General features: G+C 43.0%; 1 protein-coding gene across 2 annotated transcripts in view; it reads left to right on the top strand.

Moving 5' to 3' along the window:
* The first annotated feature begins 384 nt into the window (after window positions 1-384).
* Window positions 385-16,598, top strand: part of CPNE4 (copine 4) — a 226,568-nt gene continuing 210,354 nt past the window's right edge. The window contains exon 1 of one of the 2 annotated variants that reach the window (XM_021531234.4): window positions 385-596. The gene's annotated coding sequence lies outside the window, so the exon portion shown is untranslated. The remainder of the gene's footprint in view (window positions 597-16,598) is intronic. The other variant, XM_031503894.3, reaches the window with a different exon arrangement.

The raw sequence follows: 16,598 nt of genomic DNA, 5'->3' as shown, positions 1-16,598 counted from the left end.
CTGCAGAGGCAGCCCTGATGCCAGGAGAAGCAATAGTCCCACAGCAGCCATCCAAGCTTGTTTCTCAGGCTGGCACTGCTGCCTTCTTATCTTGTGGGTCCCGATGCATTTTCAATTCTGCCGGCATGTGGATGTTATAGGCGGAATTTACCACAATGTTTAACTCACTGGAAACACTGTTCGGACTTACTTACGGGCGGCCCGTCAGCAGTACAAGCAAACCGCATCTCCTGCCCGGCTCTGGAGGAGAGCTGGGGGTTCCCTCAGGGCGGGCGGGAGCCGCCCGGGGGCCCGCAGCGCGCCCGGCGCCGTCCGTGCCCGCCGCTGCCCGCAGGGGGCGCTGCCGGGGCTCGGCGCCTCCGGCGCGGCCGGGGCCGGGGCGGCTCCGCGCGGGGGCAGCGCCGGGCGCGTCCCGCCCTCCCGCCTCCTCCGCGTCCCCTCCCCTCGGCCGCGCTGCTGGAGCCGCCGGGCTCCCTCGCTCCTCTTCACATGGGGCTTGCCCTGCCGGCGGGACGGCGCTCCGGCTCTCCCGCCGACCGCTGACAGCGACCCGGCGCGGCAGAAGGGGGCTCGTGGCCGCTGCCGCCGGCGGGCAGGTAGGGGCGACCGGCGCACCTGAGGGGACTCGGGGAGCGGGCGGCGGCGGGACGGGCGCGCCGGGCTCCGCCGCTCCGGCCGCGGTGCGGGCGCGGAGGTAGCGCACGTGGAGCGGGCGCCTCGCATCCCGCCCGCCTCCCTCCGACCCTCGGCGCCGCCGCTCCGGCAGGCGCTTCCCTGCGCGTTTTCGGGATGCTCGCGGGACCCCCGCCGGTCACTTGCGGGCTCATCGCGGGGGGATTCTCTTCCCGGCTGCCGCGGGGAGCGGCGCAACTTCAGGGAAGAACCCGGGCGGGGACGCTGGTCCTCCCCGTTCGCCCAAAGGGCATCCCCTTTTTGTTTAAAGAGCCGCGGATCTCCCTCTGTCTGTTCCATCTTTTACCTGTCAGGAGAACAACTCTGTTATTTGTGAAATTTTTCTATGTCAGTTCAGTGTTGTTACTTTTTTCCCTGTACACTACACTACAGTTGGTAGGTTAAAACACAGGACGAATTCCTTATGCCGGTAAAGTGAACGCTATGGGTTTGCCGAGTTCATATAATCTGATGTTCTCGTAGCTCAAAATAAACCTTTTCATTAAAAAGGAGAAAACCGGAATCAGTTCTCAGAGCTTTTGATTGATTAGAGCTCCCTCGTGGAAATCAGCAGGGAGTTTTGCCTGATTAAGAGCTGTAAAATTGTCCTGAGGTTTATTACACAACTGGCTGTAGTTGTGCAGTACGGGCTCAGTTAGATAACTTTGCAACTGGATCTTGTTTTCTCTGGTCCACCTGAAGTACTTTCAAGTCAAATTTTTTACATTTCTCTGCTTTAAGCCTTCTCTACTCGATGTGTACAAGGTAGGGGGAGGACTCTCTTTACCAGCCTTAAAGAAGAGTAAATGTGTTGGATAGACAGGGAAGCTGGTGACATCCTTTGGAGAGATAGCAATTGCAATTTAGAAATGCACCATGTGTTTTGCTGGCAGTGCCAGGTTAACTGCTTTCATCCTGAACGTGTTTTATTTTGCTTATGTTGCAGTTGAGCCTCAGATGCTCTGTTTAATAACCAGGGACTCAGCTGTAACAGAAGGTGTACAGACATGCATGTAATCATAGCCTCTCCAGCAAAGAACATGCTTTCTGTTGTGATTATGCAGAAATGTTACAGAAAACAGAGCATTGCTCCCAGAATAGCTTGGAGGTTTCAATTTCCACACATGTGAGCTGACTATTCAGTTACTGCTGTTCTGTTTTTTCTATGCTGCTGAAATACCTGACAGTAAGCAGTTTACAGAATCCAGTCGCTTGTGGGAACTTTTCTTCTTGCAGCAACTGCAAGAGTTTATGTGATTTTTTTTTTTTTCTTTTTAAGGCAGGAAAGTAGGTAGAATAAAATGGAAACTTTCTTGCCCTTCAATAGCAGCAACATAGGACCAGACCTGGGGAGGGTGGAACAAAAAAACCCCAAACTTTGGGGTTGCAACTACTTTCAGATGAGAAAAGCTCCTTCGGGATGGCACTTCTCAAGTTTGTTCTTGATTCCTTGAAATTTCAGGTGGTGTAGGTCTGATCGATCTAGCTATTCAAATGAGGAAAAGGTAATGTATTGTGGTCTGTGGAGTTCAAATGCACGTTACTGGAAAGCTTCAAATAGCCTTAAAATAGTCTTTAGTGGAGCAGGTGTATTTGCTATGTTTGGGACAATTGCGTTTCCATTTAAAAGAACAGCGAGTGTTTCTGAAACAGGGCGTAACTCTGTTAGCTTTGGTATTCAGTACTGGTGTTCCCAAACTGTGACCACAATCCAGTATGAATCCTTTGCATGTAAATTCAGTGTCTGCAGATAACATATGTTGGTATTTCTAAGCTGAATTGGAGGTTGGATACCTAATATCTTTAAGGATAAGTTTATGGAAAAAACTCAGGCATGTGATGGACAGCTTTCCAGAGCTAGGATGATAGAAAACAAATTGTGTATCACTGAAGTTAAAAGTATTCAAGAAAGTTGTTAATAACATTCAAAAGGAGATCCTTAATGTGCATGTGAAGAGCATTATCAGTTTGTGTAGCTCAGTAGCCAGCATGCAGCTGAGCTATCATGCCTAACTGTCCATTTCATAATCTTTGGGCAGAGATTTTTGTAAATCAGGGTGTTTAAAGGTACCCCAGTTTGAAGCACTGAAATATGGTGAACTAATTCTGCCCAAGAGATTGGATATTTGCAACTTGAACAGAAAAACTATACTCTTAGCAGTGTGCCAAAGCCTGCAGCTCTCTATACAGAGAGAATCTAATGGGGTGCACATTGTGCTGGTCTGTGTTCAGTTCTGGTTTAAAGGAGACTTTTTTATGGCAGCTATTACTTATATATCGCAATTGTTGATTTGCCTTCACAAGGTGGGCTAAAAAATGTTGTGGATATGAAGAGATTAAGTGCCTTGCTGAGTTTGAAAGAATAAAACACTGAGGCCAGATTGAAAAAGGGTCTAGACTGACAGTTCGATCTGGCTTGTCTGCTTTGTTTGCTATAGATTGTTGGAACTGCTCTTTCTAGGTATTGCAATTCAATGGTTGGCTGACAACATTCTCAAGTGTTTTCCTATTACATTCCTTTCTATCTCTTTGCATGCACAGGGTATTTGGTAGGCATTGGTAGTTTATCATGCTGTCATAGCTTCCCTTTTCCTGGGTTTATTATTTTAGTGTTTTAAAATCCTCTATTAGTCTCCATGCAAAAACAACACCATGTTAATGGATTGTTAGAGTGGTGAAATTTGAATGTGAGATAGCCAGTGGTCAGCATTATGGTTCCCGTGCAACCATTAGTCAGCAACACTTCACATAAATATCCGATCTAAAATTTAATATAATCTGCTGTAGTGAATCTCATTGGAAGGGTGACTTCAGGTAAGCAGGAAGTTCTGATGGAGGATGCAGGATATGTGTCTACAAAGAGCTGTGCCAAGGCTGATTTGAAAATGGTAACTGATGGTTTAAGCATTTGTGACTAAAGTCCATTTTTGCTCCTAAAATCTGCAGTGTAAAGCTTTAGGGTGGTTAAGTATTTTCAGTCTTTTTGTAAGATTCCTGACAGCAAAACCGGCAAAGTAGCTGGTCTGAGGTATTCTGCTTTTTTCTGTCCTTGGAACTGAAGTGTCCTTTGATGGTGCAGTTGCCAACGATGCTAGTTGTTGGTAGAGAGAGGTTTTTATTCAGTTTATATTCACATTTGAATCGCTGAAGACCCTCATGTTGTCTCCCATTAATCAGCCAACTGTAGTTGCTGTCTTTAAGCTAATGAAGTTGCATTAATTTGCTCCTGCCTGCCATTTTATGCTGCAAATGCTACACAGCTGTGAAGTTGCCATCTAGCTTTGACTCAGGACACATTCTTCTTCCAAGTGGTGTGCAGTCCTCAAACAGCCTGGATTCTCAGAGAAAGGTAGGTCTGAAAGTGGAATTTGTGGCCCAGAAAAATGCTACACAGAGATAAGGGGAGCCACATGCATGCTTAAAAACTAGCACATGCCCAAGTGTTTTGGTGAATAACCTGGAATGCTTTGCTGAATCACAGCTGTGAGGGTGCAGAAACACTAAACCTCTAGCGTCTGCTGTGGCTGAGTGCAGTGCTTGGAGTGAATTTCAGGGCAGGTGCTTGGATACCATTCGGACATCAAAAATTAGCCAGGACTGGGACTGTACATTCAGGAATGGAAATGTTACATTGCGAATCGCTTTACTGGGAAATTTAACCAGTACTTCTCCCTTCCTCTCTGATACTTAAATGCTGATTGATGCAGTAAAAAACAAATTCCCATTGATTTCCTTAAGAAAATTATTATATGAAGGGTGTGCCTAAGCAAACTGCCTGGACAGTTCCACTCTTGGCCTACAGAAACGGTGGGATTTGCCCAGTAATGACGTTTCTGTGTCAGTCCCTGTTAACTGATTCTATACAAGGGACCAGCACCAAGTATAGAATTCCCGGTACCGACCCGGTCTTGGTGTCATTAGCCCACCCGCGACCTCCGCGGGCGGCGGTGACGCTGCGGGTGGGGAGCGGGGCCGGGGGTCCGGGAGCGGGGCCGGGGGTCCGGGAGCGGGGCCGGGGGTCCGGGAGGAGGGCCGGGGGTCCGGGAGCGGGGGGAGCGGGTTCGTGCGCTCCCGGCGGGCGGGGCGGAGCCGCCGGGGGGCGCCCGAGGACCGGCGGAGCTCGCGGGGATCCCGGCGCATCCCGAGACTCCCGGGATGCCGGCGGGTGTGCGGGGCGGGACGCGCATCCTGAGACTCCCGGGATGCCGGCGGGTGTGCGGGGCGGGACGCGCATCCCGAGGCTCCCGGGATGCCGGCGGGTGTGCGGGGCGGGACGCGCATCCCGAGGCTCCCGGGATGCCGGCGGGTGTGCGGGGCGGGACGCGCATCCCGAGACTCCCGGGATGCCGGAGGGTGTGCGGGGCGGGACGCGCATCCCGAGACTCCCGGGCCGCTCCCCCGGTGAGTGGCATCCTCCCCTCGGGATGCCGGAGGGTTTGCGGGGCGGGACGCGCATCCCGAGCCGCTTGTTCCGCTCCCCTGTTGAGGCACATCCTGCGCTCCCTCCTGTTCGCAGAGATCGCCTGCTTTACCTGGGTCATACTGTGGTGTCCTGCGACATCAAAGCCCTTTCTTTCATTGTGAGCCTCGTTATGTGTAGGAGTTGGTCTGAGCAGAAGGAGGTTCCTCTCCTAACTCAGCTTGCTGTCCTCTCCCCGCCCTACTTTTTCCACTAACCTTTCCTACTTTGCCAGCCCAGGCTCTCCAAAGCTGGAAATGAAATGTCTTCTCTGGTAGCCTGACTGAAGGCAGTGCAAGAAGCACCTCGGGATTGGGCACTGAGAGGATTCTTGGCTAGACCAACCTTTTATGGCTAAGCAGTGGTTCTCGGTTTTGTGACTTTGATTTCTCATTTCTTGTCAATACTGTGGGATTGACACGGGGGAAATACCCACAGCGTTATTTGCTAGTGGCTGCAAGGTGGCTCAGCAAAGTCTGGAAGTAAGTGGCTGTTACAGAGAGTTGGAGTAGTACTGAGTAAGATTCCCTTTAGTTGAACAAGGGACAAATGGGAAGCAGGTGAGCTCTAGGTAAGAAAAGTTTGTGTAAAAGACTGAGCTGGGGAACTGTTTGGGCAATTAATCCATGATTTTCTAATCTACTGCCTTCTGTAATTTCCTCCTGCGAATTGATCACTAAAAATTGCTTGGATTGTCAGTCATCAGGCAGCAAGGTGTGCATGTGGAGAGGGCAAGGCACCCTTCTTACAAGGCAAAGGAGGAAAAAGCCAATAATTTGGCTATAGGTTGCAGTTTGGACAGCATCAGTCCCAGAATTAATTTCTGACTCTTTTTTTGACTGTTTCCTTGAGAAAGTTTCTTCTTTTGCATTACTTTGTCTAGAGCCTTCTGGCAAGAGTGTTGTCTTTAGTAATGCTTGCCACTTTGCTCAGCATAATGTGAAGGACTAGGATTGCTAATGTTAGTCGCCATCTAGAAGAACTCAGCCAAAATCAACTGAGTATTGTGAAAAAGGCAGAACTGGCTTGTTGAATTAAAAGTATCTTGTACAGTATCTGCAGTAAGATAATAAGTGTACCATTATGTGAAGACTGTGACTGGCACTTTGAAGTCATTGCCAGTAAAATCCTCAGAAATGTGGACAAATGAATAACCTGCAGCTAACAATGTGCTCAGTAACATAGACAGCTGTTTCTTATTTGGTTTTACACTAATTGCTGCTGCTGTTACCATTGCATTTGTGAGCTGATAGAGTTTCACATCATTTGTATACTCCTGATGCAAGTCGTGCCCTGGTACATCATGTGTTGATAAAAGCAGATGCTTTTACTTGGCTTTTAATTTATGATGCAAGTTTTATGGGATCATTAGAGTTCACTGAAAAAAACAGAAAATGACTTGGGGATCTTGCCAGACATTTGGCCAGGCAGGCTGATCTTTATAGAGTGATCAAAGAAAGGAGGAAGAAAATAAAATCTGTAAAAATCCATGAAATTATTTATTTGGAATGAGTGTGTAGATGAAGGAGAAGAGTGAAGGAAGGGAAAATAGAAAATTGGTGTAACCTCCCTGTCAGAATGTTTTAAGTAGGGTCCAGTCCTCTGTGAGGGATTGCAGGCAGCTTGTAACTGCTTCGGGATATTCTTTTTAAACTCACAGAAAGCTTTCAGTTTTAAGCTTGCATTTAAGATCTGGGCTGAGGCTCAGCTTCACTTGCATGGAATAAACTGAAAAAAATTGCTTTACTAAAGCTTAATTTTAAATTTTTGTGTGTGTGTGATTTTGGAGATATATAAAATACATATATAAAATGTCAGCTCTTTATGTTGGGGATGACAGTATATGCTGGAGGTGGCCACAGTCAAGTTAAGAAAGATCAAAGAGAAACCTTTAAGGCACCTGTAATTTTTTCTGCGTTTGGGAAGACTCTCTTTGGCCTTTCATCTAAGTTAAGTGGTGCCTGACTATCTGTAATTTTAATTTTGCTTCTCTTTGTGACATAAGCAGTCATGCTAACTTCACTAGAGATTCCAAATAAATATTTCTGTTAGTATTGATTTTATATAATAAAAGATCATGTGTAACTTGTAGGAAAAATGACAGTATCAATCCTTCCTTTTCCTATCCATCAAAATCTTACCGTCTGTAAGAAACAATTGGGTTAGGACTGCAGAGTAGTCAGAAATGAAGAAATTGGTGACCTGTGCTAGAAAGTCACTTTTTCTTCACATGGTACTTTGTATCTGTCTCTATCAAGGACTGGGAGATGAGGCAGAATAAATGCTCATTATATGCAGGTTGTAACTGCAGTTTGAAATGTCAGAAGCAGCTTATAATTAGAAACACTAAAAGACTAAAACTTCATCTCTGAACATAGATTTGTAATAATGGCTGATTTACAACAAATATACACAAAAAGGCATGAAAATATTTAAATATTTTTGAGATTATCCCTTAGTGTTGAGTTAAATATTGTCTTGCTTCTGTAATTATTTTAAGTGCAAATAATGACATGAAAGTGACTGATTATACAAGAAAATATTTTTTTAGTGTGTAGAATTTTATTAGTCCTATTTATGAATTATGTTCAACTGTGGACTCGAGGAGATACCTGAATAAGCTGATGCAGTGCTTCCCCATTAACTCAAAACAGTACGTAATAAAACCTGCAACATTAAATAAAATAGATTGCAAGGATAAATTAATTGGAAAAGTACTCGTCCGGTGATTAATTCATGTTTTTCATGGAGTAGTAAGGGAAATGATATTTCAGTTTTTGCACTTAAAGCTGAAATGTCTGGTTCATAGGGACTTATTATGTATGAACTTTCTGATTTCATCAGTGCATTCATAACCATAGAATTTTTTAAACTATTCAGTGAATTTGGTTGGCAGTGTGGATTGTGTTAGATGGAGCTCCTGTTAATGACCCCTGTGGGGAGAAGCTAATGCATTTTGCTGTAATGTTTCCTTGGCCACTTTGTTCACCCTTTACTGTGCACAAAGAGACTATAAAAACAAGATACACATAATTTTAAAACTGTTATTTACTGACTGAGAAGTATGGTAGGTGACTAGCAACCAGGCAAAACACTGACATACCTTTCTAAGACACCTGCTTCACAACCTCACAGGACTGCCAAGGTTGGAAGGCACCTCTGGAAGTCATTTGGTCCAATTCCCCTTTTCAAGCATGGCCACTTAGAGCCAGTCACTCAGAACTGTGTCTGGATGGTTTCTGAATTTCTTCAGGGAGGAAAAATGTAACTTCCCTGGGCAAGTTGTGCCAGTGCTTGGTCACCCTCACAGTGCAAAAAGTGTTTCCTGATCCTCAGAAAGAACCACTGTGTTTCGTGTTGTGCCTATCACATCTGGTCTAGTCACTGGGCATGAATGGAAAGGGGCCAGCTGCAAACTCTGTGTGCCCTCTCTTCAAGTATTTGTATATGTTAGTAATTTCCCCCCTGAGCCTTCTGTTCTCAAGGCTGAACAGTCCTAGTTCTCCTTCCTCTTATGTGAGGTGCTCCCATCACTTTGTTATCCTCATGGCCCTTTGCTGGTCTCTCTCCAGTATGTCCATATTGTTCTTTCACTGAGGAACCCAGGTCTCCAGGTGTGGCCACATTCATCCTGGCACCATTGCTGGCCTGGCTGTCATCAATATTGGAGAAAGTTCACTTCTATTGTGCCTTGGATGGACTGTTTGTCACTATTGCTGTTTTTTTCCACAGCTTTTTGTGGTTTTTTTTTTTTTTTTTTTGAGTCTTTGAGCTGTTAACAGCTTAGGATCTTATGTCTAGCTGCAGATTTACCATTTCTGTCTATCATGGCTCTAGTCTGAGTATTGTTGCATAGCTTTCTTGCAAGCTGGCAGTTTCCTTAGAAGTTCCATTCAAGGTTACACAGTTCTGCTGTGTCAAAACTAGGCCTTGAATCACAGATAGCTGAACCCCTAGGAGGAGGATTCACACAAAGCTGAGGTGTGAAATCAGTATGAGTTATGCTGTGCCAATTCCCTTAGGAGGGGACACAGTGAATAGTAGCTGCAAGGTTATTTGAACTACTTTCAAAATTACTGCATGTCGTCAGGAGAAGCCTTGTAACTTAAGCCTTCTCTGTGCTGGACTTTTACCTGTCAGTGTGATTTTGTATGTGCTTTTGACACTAATGTGGTTTGTAACTGGCTCTTTGCCTGATCCTAGATGGACACAAGTGGTGCTGATGTGGATTGCCTATGGTCAGAAAAACTCTTTGTTTTGTGCCAGGAAAAGTTTATATTAAATACTAGGAATAATTTCTCCACTGAAAAGGTTGTCAAGCTCTGGAATAGGCTGCCAAGGGAATTGGTGGCACCACCACTTCTGGAAGTATTTAAAAGATTCATCGGTGTATCACTAAAGGACATGGTTAATGGTGGACTTGGTAGTGTTAGATTAACTGCTGGACTCAATGATCTTAAAGGTCTTTTTCAAGATAGTTTTTGGGCTTTTTTTTGTAGAATTATAAAATAACCTATCAACAAAAGGAAATAGACGGAGGTGACGCTCAAGATGTTGACAGGAGTTGTAAAGGAGCAATGGACTGAGGGTGAGAATCAGGACATGTGCCTGCTATGTTATGTGCAGGAAAGGGTGCTGCAGTAGGTAAAATTAGAAGGAAGAAAAAAATAAGAACAAGTTTCATGAAGAGACAAGATGATGCTTTTAATATTTCCCAAGGGATAGAAGGATCAAACATTATAAGTGTGTTTTAATGAAAAGACAACTAGTAAAGTTCTCACTTTCTCAAAATGCAAAGCAAAACTTATATTGCATTCACTGGTGCTAGAATTATTCCTATCTTGACTGCCAGAAAGGAAGAGAGTATCAGGAAAGGAACTAAATGTTTTCTTGTATTTTTAAGTTTACAGACTTGGAACTTCTGTTATCTACAGTGGAAAATCAGGTCAAAGACTGGGAAAACTTTCTCATTGGAACAGTCATGCAACAGAACACTGGGAAAACTTTCTCATTGGAACAGTTGTGCAACAGAAAAAAAGATTCTGAAATAACTGAGATTTCATTTGGTTGAAAGTTTGAAGAGCCAAGTGTGTCTACTGTGAAGTTTTCAGATACAGTTAGTTCACTTTTGGAGACAAATGCTATTTCAGCCACACCTTTTATGATTTAATGGAATCTTCCAGAAAGGAGGCTTTCAGATTTGTTTGATTCTTTCTACACCAGAGACGTAGCTTTCTTAAATTGTTGATATCTATGCAGTACATGAAGGAAGCCGATGTATTTCTGACAGAAAATCATGTGAGTTAACAAAATGAAAATAATGGGGTTTGTTTTGTGTTGCTTTTTTCCTTGAACTAAGAGCTCCAATAGTCTGTAGATGGTAATGGTCCTATTTTGTAAACTGGCTACTTATCAGGCTTTTTTGATCTATTTTCTGTTGGAATTTAGATTTCTGACAACTTGAAGTTGCTTCAATGACTTGCTAGTCAAGTGCTAGTTTGACACCTTGGAAAAGTGTCACCTACGCCTCTTGCTGCTGGAGACATGCATAGTGTGATGTGAATGACATTCCACTGGAGGAGGGACAGATGCTGTGGTAGTTTCCTTGAAGAGATGCCACTTAAAGCATCAGACATGGTGGCATAAGCATTCATCAGGTGTTATCAAAGTGACTGGCGAATCAGTCATCCTCTACTTTCTGCTTTGTTAAGGATTATTTTATGCACTGGAGTGGTGGTGGGCAGGGTGGGGGTTTGTGTGATTTGTTGTTTTATTTTGGTTGCGGGTTGGTTGTTTTTTTGTGAAGTGTTCCATTTGAGAGCAGTTAAGTTGCAGAAGTTTTTACAGGATGATTTCTGCTAGTTTTGTTTTTCAAAGTAATCAACCGTTTGGATGACAAGACTGTATGCACACTGAAATTCTCTTTGTCATTAGGATGTCATGCTGAGCAATGACTTTTCCCCATCCATGATCTTTACTTCCTGATATAGCAAAACAAAAATTCACAGGAGTTCTTGTATCCAGTTGAAATTTCTTATGGCTGTGTTCTTTCCAGGTGTTTCCCTAATTAGGTGTTGATTTTGTCTCCTAAGTAAATGGATTTGGTTGGTTTGTTTAAAAATAGTCAAGAATATGAGATACAATTTGTTTTGAAGTTCTCTAAAACCTCTTTTGAAGCAGCATCCTTTAATTTTTGGTGTTAACTGCTCAAAGAAGTGTACTTGGAGGCAAGCAGTGACTCTCAGAAGGGTTGACTGGAGGAGATTTAAAGATTAGCTATTCTAATCTGCAATGGATATAGATTTGCTTTGAACCGATATTTAACCGATGCTCACAAAATCTAGTTTCTCTGTGAAGATATTTTTTTCCTGCCTTAAACAAATGTTTAATTTCTGCACCTTGATACTCATGATGTTAATATATTGATTTGCTTTCCTGTCCTATTAAATGACGCTGGTCCTTCTTTTACTGAAATAATTCTGTTCCTGACAGTTTTCTTTCGTAAACACTACCTACATGGCATTAAGAAGGTCCAAATCTGGTTTGTGCTGTGTAAGTTTAAGATGAAGCATGACATTTACAAGTGAAGCCAAATAAAGATATTCTGTAGGAATTTACGATGATAATGTACATAAAGCAGAGTTTTTCATGACTTGAATTTTACTACTTACCTTCCTTCCTACAATTCCTTTCACTGTGGGCAGTTAGTCTGTAATAATTCTCTAAAGTGAGTACCCAGAGTTAATTTCCTTTTGTGCATTTATGTCTTGGTGGTGTTTTATTATGAAATAGTTATGCTTAACCACCCAATTAGCAGGTGAATAATTCTTTCATGCTGTTGCATCCATTTCTCTGTGACCATCCATTGTCTGATGCAAATGTTTTCAGAGTGCTGTTTTTAACTGTGACTGGAGGCTAAGTTGGGGATGAATGAAATAGCAAAGAGAGAATGTTGAGGATTTGATCAATTTGAAATGGTCCATTTCTCCTGCAGTTCAAGACAATTAGGGAAGATGGATGCAGCAAGTGACTTGCAGTGTGACTGATCTCCTTAAATTCACTGACAAAATATGAGCAGAAATTTTCACAGATTACCAGTGTGCAGGTTTCCAGCAGAACACAGGAGTTCTGTAGAAGTGGCAGTGACCGGTGATTACTGAAAGATATGGGAAAACAAAGGAGAGAGAAGCCCTAATATTTTTCATGCAGCTGTTGCCAAGAAACTTCAGTTGAACATAACCTGTTATTGATTGTGGTTTCCCTGGCTTAGTGATGATATATACATTAGACCACGAATTCACTTTATCTAAAGTGGCTCTCACCTATCCCTGGCTCTGTTAGTGAAGAATTTTTGTAGTCTGGATTTTGTGTTGGTTTTTTGTTTGTTTGTTTGTTTGTGTTTATTTGTTTTAAATTGATTAATGATGCTGTAAGCAGATGGAGAACACCCAGTGGACTTGGAGGTGGAAAATAAGGTAGAAGGTCATGTCACTTGTGTTGAAGTGAAGGAAAAATTAGTATGCAGCAAAAAGCTTATGAATGAGCCAGTGATGGGTGTTAAATGTTCTTATTAGCCATGTGTTAGGAGGACAACGCAGAAGATGACCTCTGTGGAAAAGGTAATGCATTAGCTGTCAGTGTAAAATGTCTTGTGAGCCTTGTAAAGACTAAGGCAGTCAGATTTGGTTTGCTTTGTTTGTAACCCACCACAGAGGGTGGGTTGCCAGGATTCCTCTGCAGAAGAAACAGTGTGTGAGCAGGAGAAACTTTGGAGCAGAGGAACTCAAAGTTGTTGATAACTTTTTTGGTTGATAAGGGTGGAGATGGGTGGAGCTGCTGAGCACTTTGCAGGAAGTCTTTCTGGAATTGTCTGTTAATCCCTACTTGCCTGTACAGTTGGGTTTACGTAGATTGATGAACATCTGAAAGGGCCCCTTGTGACAGCTTCTATGGTGAAATCACTTGTGTTACCAGGGCATGGTTCACGAGTGTTCATGTCATCCCTTTCCTGTTGAATGATCTCTGTGGCTCTATTTAAGCGGTGCGGGTCAGTGCTGGGAGCTGTGTGAGGTTCTGGTGATAAGGAAGGCTGGCCACACCTCTTTTAAATAGTTTGCTAAGTCATATTTGATGCTTGCAAGTATCCATGTATGTTTTCAGAGATGCACTCAGACTTTAAACAGAGAAGATTAAATAAACACTGAGAATGATTTAGCAGTATGGGTTTCTCCAGCTGTCACTTAGCCCTCTCTCTGTGCTGTGCTAGTCACCATCCACATTTTAAGGGAACACAAAGGAAGGCTGTGGGGTCCCAGACCACTGATTTGGTGACTTTTCTTTTCAGAAAGGAGATGATTGGAACATTTCCCTATTGCAAGTAAGAAGCAAAGATGCTTAAAAATCAAATCAAACAATCTCAAGGAAACAGTTTGAAGCATTGGCCTCACTCCATGTTTTCATGACAGCTCATGAGGTAGAAACATTAGGCAAAAATGCTAAGAGCATTTTCTTCATTAATTCTTTCTTGTAGGGTGTGGGGTTTAAGGATTTCATGTACCTGGGATACTTTGAAAATGGAAAGTGGGATGGGAAACACTATTTTCTAATATTTTTTTTCTCTGAGGGTTTGTTATTACAAAATTACAGCATTTGCAGAGCCCAGTTTTGTGACTTTACTGGGTTTTTTTCCATTATAAAAAACACTCACAAAGTTGGGTAGAATATGAGAAAAGAAAGCAAACCAAACAAACTACAGTATAACAGAGTTTAATATTTTACATTGTTTTATTATCTTGTTTTCTTGTTAATGGTGGAGATGAAAAAGCAAGTTGTGATCAGTGTCTCAAAATCAAATGTAAACATCTGAAAATTTTCAGATTTTTTTTGTGTTCTATTTAAACAAATTATGTATAAAGATTTTTGACTGAGTTATTTTTGTGTTTTATTCAGGGATAAAGAGGATGGGCTTTTAGTACTAATTAAATATCTAACTCTTGGTTCTACTCAGCTCTTACTATTAGGCTTTTCTAAAACAGACTTTAAGGAGTTTATGGTTCTCTTTAACCTTATTGTTAAGATAGAAAACTTTTAAAAGCCCCCTAACTTGTTTCTAATTACTTCATATTTGTGTAATAACTCTTATTTTTTTCTAATTTTAAAATTATGATAGGATCATAAAATAATTTAGGTTGGAAGGGTATAGATATAACCAACTTCCAGCCTCTCCATGGGCAAGAGCATCATCTAGTAGGTCAAATTGCTGAGGTCCCCATCAAGCCTGGCCTTGAACACTCCAGGGATGGGGCATCCACAGCTTCTCTGGATAACCTGTTCCAGTGCCTCACCACCCTCACAGCAGAGAATTTATTTATTTCTCTAATATCTGAAAGAGCAGGGATTTAGGTTAAAAACCTGTCCCCCTTGTCCTACCACTATCTGCTCATTTAAAAAAATTGCTGTCACTCTTTTTTATAAGCCCTCTTTAAGTACTGAAAGGCCACAATTAGGTCTCCACGGAGCTTTCTTTTCCCCAGGCTGTACAACTTGGCTTGTTGAACTTCTTCATGAGGTTCTCATGGGCCCACTTCTCAGGCTTGTCCAGGTCCTTCTGGATGGCATCCCATCCTTTTCTTTCTCTGCATCAACTGCACTGCTCCACTTGGTGTCATCTCCAAACTTGCTGAGGGTACACTCAGTCTTGCTGTTTCTGTCATTGATAAAGATGTGATAGGGCTGAGATCCCAAGACAGAGTCCTAAGGAACCCCCCTTGCCATCAGCCTCCCCTTGGCCATAGAGCCACTGACCACAACTCCAGCTGCATCAGTCCAGCCACTTCATCCAAAAAAGTAGTCCATACTTCACACCCATGTTTCTCCTGTTTGGGGATAAGGATGTCATTTAGGACTGTGTCAAAAGCTTTAGAGAAGTCCAGGTAGATTGCAATGATCGGTCTTCCCTTGTGGACTGTTGCCATCACTTCATCATGGAAAGCCATAAGATTGGTCAGGCATGATTTGACCTCAGTGAAGGTGTGCTGGTTGTCTTGGATCACCTCTTTGTCTTTTATGTGCCCTAACATTTCTTCAAGGGGATCTGCTCCATGATCTTCCCAGGCACAAAGATAGGTTCACTGGTAGTTTTCTTTCTTCCCTTTTTAAAAGCAGGAGTAGTTTCCCTTTTTCCAGTCACCAGGATCTCCACCGGACTTCCATGACTTTTCAAATATGATGGAGAGGGTCTTGGCAACAACATAATCTAGTTCCCCCAGGACTTTGGGATGCATCTCATCAGGCCCTGGAGACTTGTGTCTATTCAGTTCCATCAAGTGGTACCAAACCTGCTCTTTGCTTACAGTGGGAGGAACATTGCTACCCCAAGCCCAGCCTAGAGGTTCAGCAACTACAGAGATATGAGAAGCCTGAATTACACTTCTAAACCATTGACCTGCATTGAATCAGATGTGCTTTCTGGCCTTTGTTTGTCAGGAAACATTTGTCTTTGCTTGCAGGGTAAGGTGAATAAAGTATTTGATTTTTAATTGGTCACTGAACCAAGTAACCATAAATGCTTGCTTGTTTTTGTTCTGACACAAATCTTCGTCTAACTTGTTACGTATTCTGAAAGAACAGTGATATTTTTTTATTTTTTTTTTAAGATTTGGGAGGATCAAATTAAATAGTCCTTAACAAAAAAAAAAAAAAAAAAAAAATTCTGAAGTAGCTTACACATAGATGGCCTTAAAAGTCACAGCAAGCCTTGCTGGTCCTTAAGTTCATGGGCCAGTGGTTAGAGGACTTGCTGTGGGTAAATGGAAACTTTCCTTTTTCTGTAAAATGTTTGTACTTGGAGCTGGGCCAGAGGACAGGAGAACTGCCTGAATTCCCTGCTCAGCTGGGAGAGGAGGTGCAGTGCCTCTGCATCAGCCTGGTTTCATGTGGTGTTGGAGTACATCTCTGGCAGGGGCACACTGACTGAGGCAGCATCAGTTAACTGCATTAGTTGCACTAGTGTTTGTAACAGAATTGTTATTCAATTTTTAGTGGAAGGGATTTAGCAAAGTGAGTGGAAATTATGAATAACTTGGTGTATCAGAGGAACTGAAACTCTGGGTTATTGGGTTGTTTATCTGAATAAACATTTTTGGTAGCTCTTGCCCCATCCTATCCAACTTGTTTGGGAACCTCTTGCAGGGTATTCCCAGCTGTCAAGGGAAGTGGTGACTGTCAGCTTCTTTTGCTTTTGTTCCTGTAGAGTATTCTGGGAAAGCAGGGCTCAGGTATGAGGTATATCTGGGCAGAAATGCCAGGTGACAGATCTCCCTGTCATGGTCTTACCTGAGGTGTGTATTTGGGAGCTAGTTTTAGCTCCCTGGGAAGGAAGAGCCAATATGAAAGGTTGAAACAGGAAGAAAAGGAAGGGAAGATTAAAAAGAAAACTGCCTTTGAAGTCACACTTTGAACCAGCCCC

Source organism: Lonchura striata, chromosome 2 (genome assembly GCF_050655825.1).
Source record: "Lonchura striata isolate lonStrDom1 chromosome 2, ASM5065582v1, whole genome shotgun sequence".
Lineage (NCBI taxonomy): Eukaryota > Metazoa > Chordata > Aves > Passeriformes > Estrildidae > Lonchura > Lonchura striata.
This window is presented reverse-complemented; position numbering and strand designations above follow the sequence as displayed.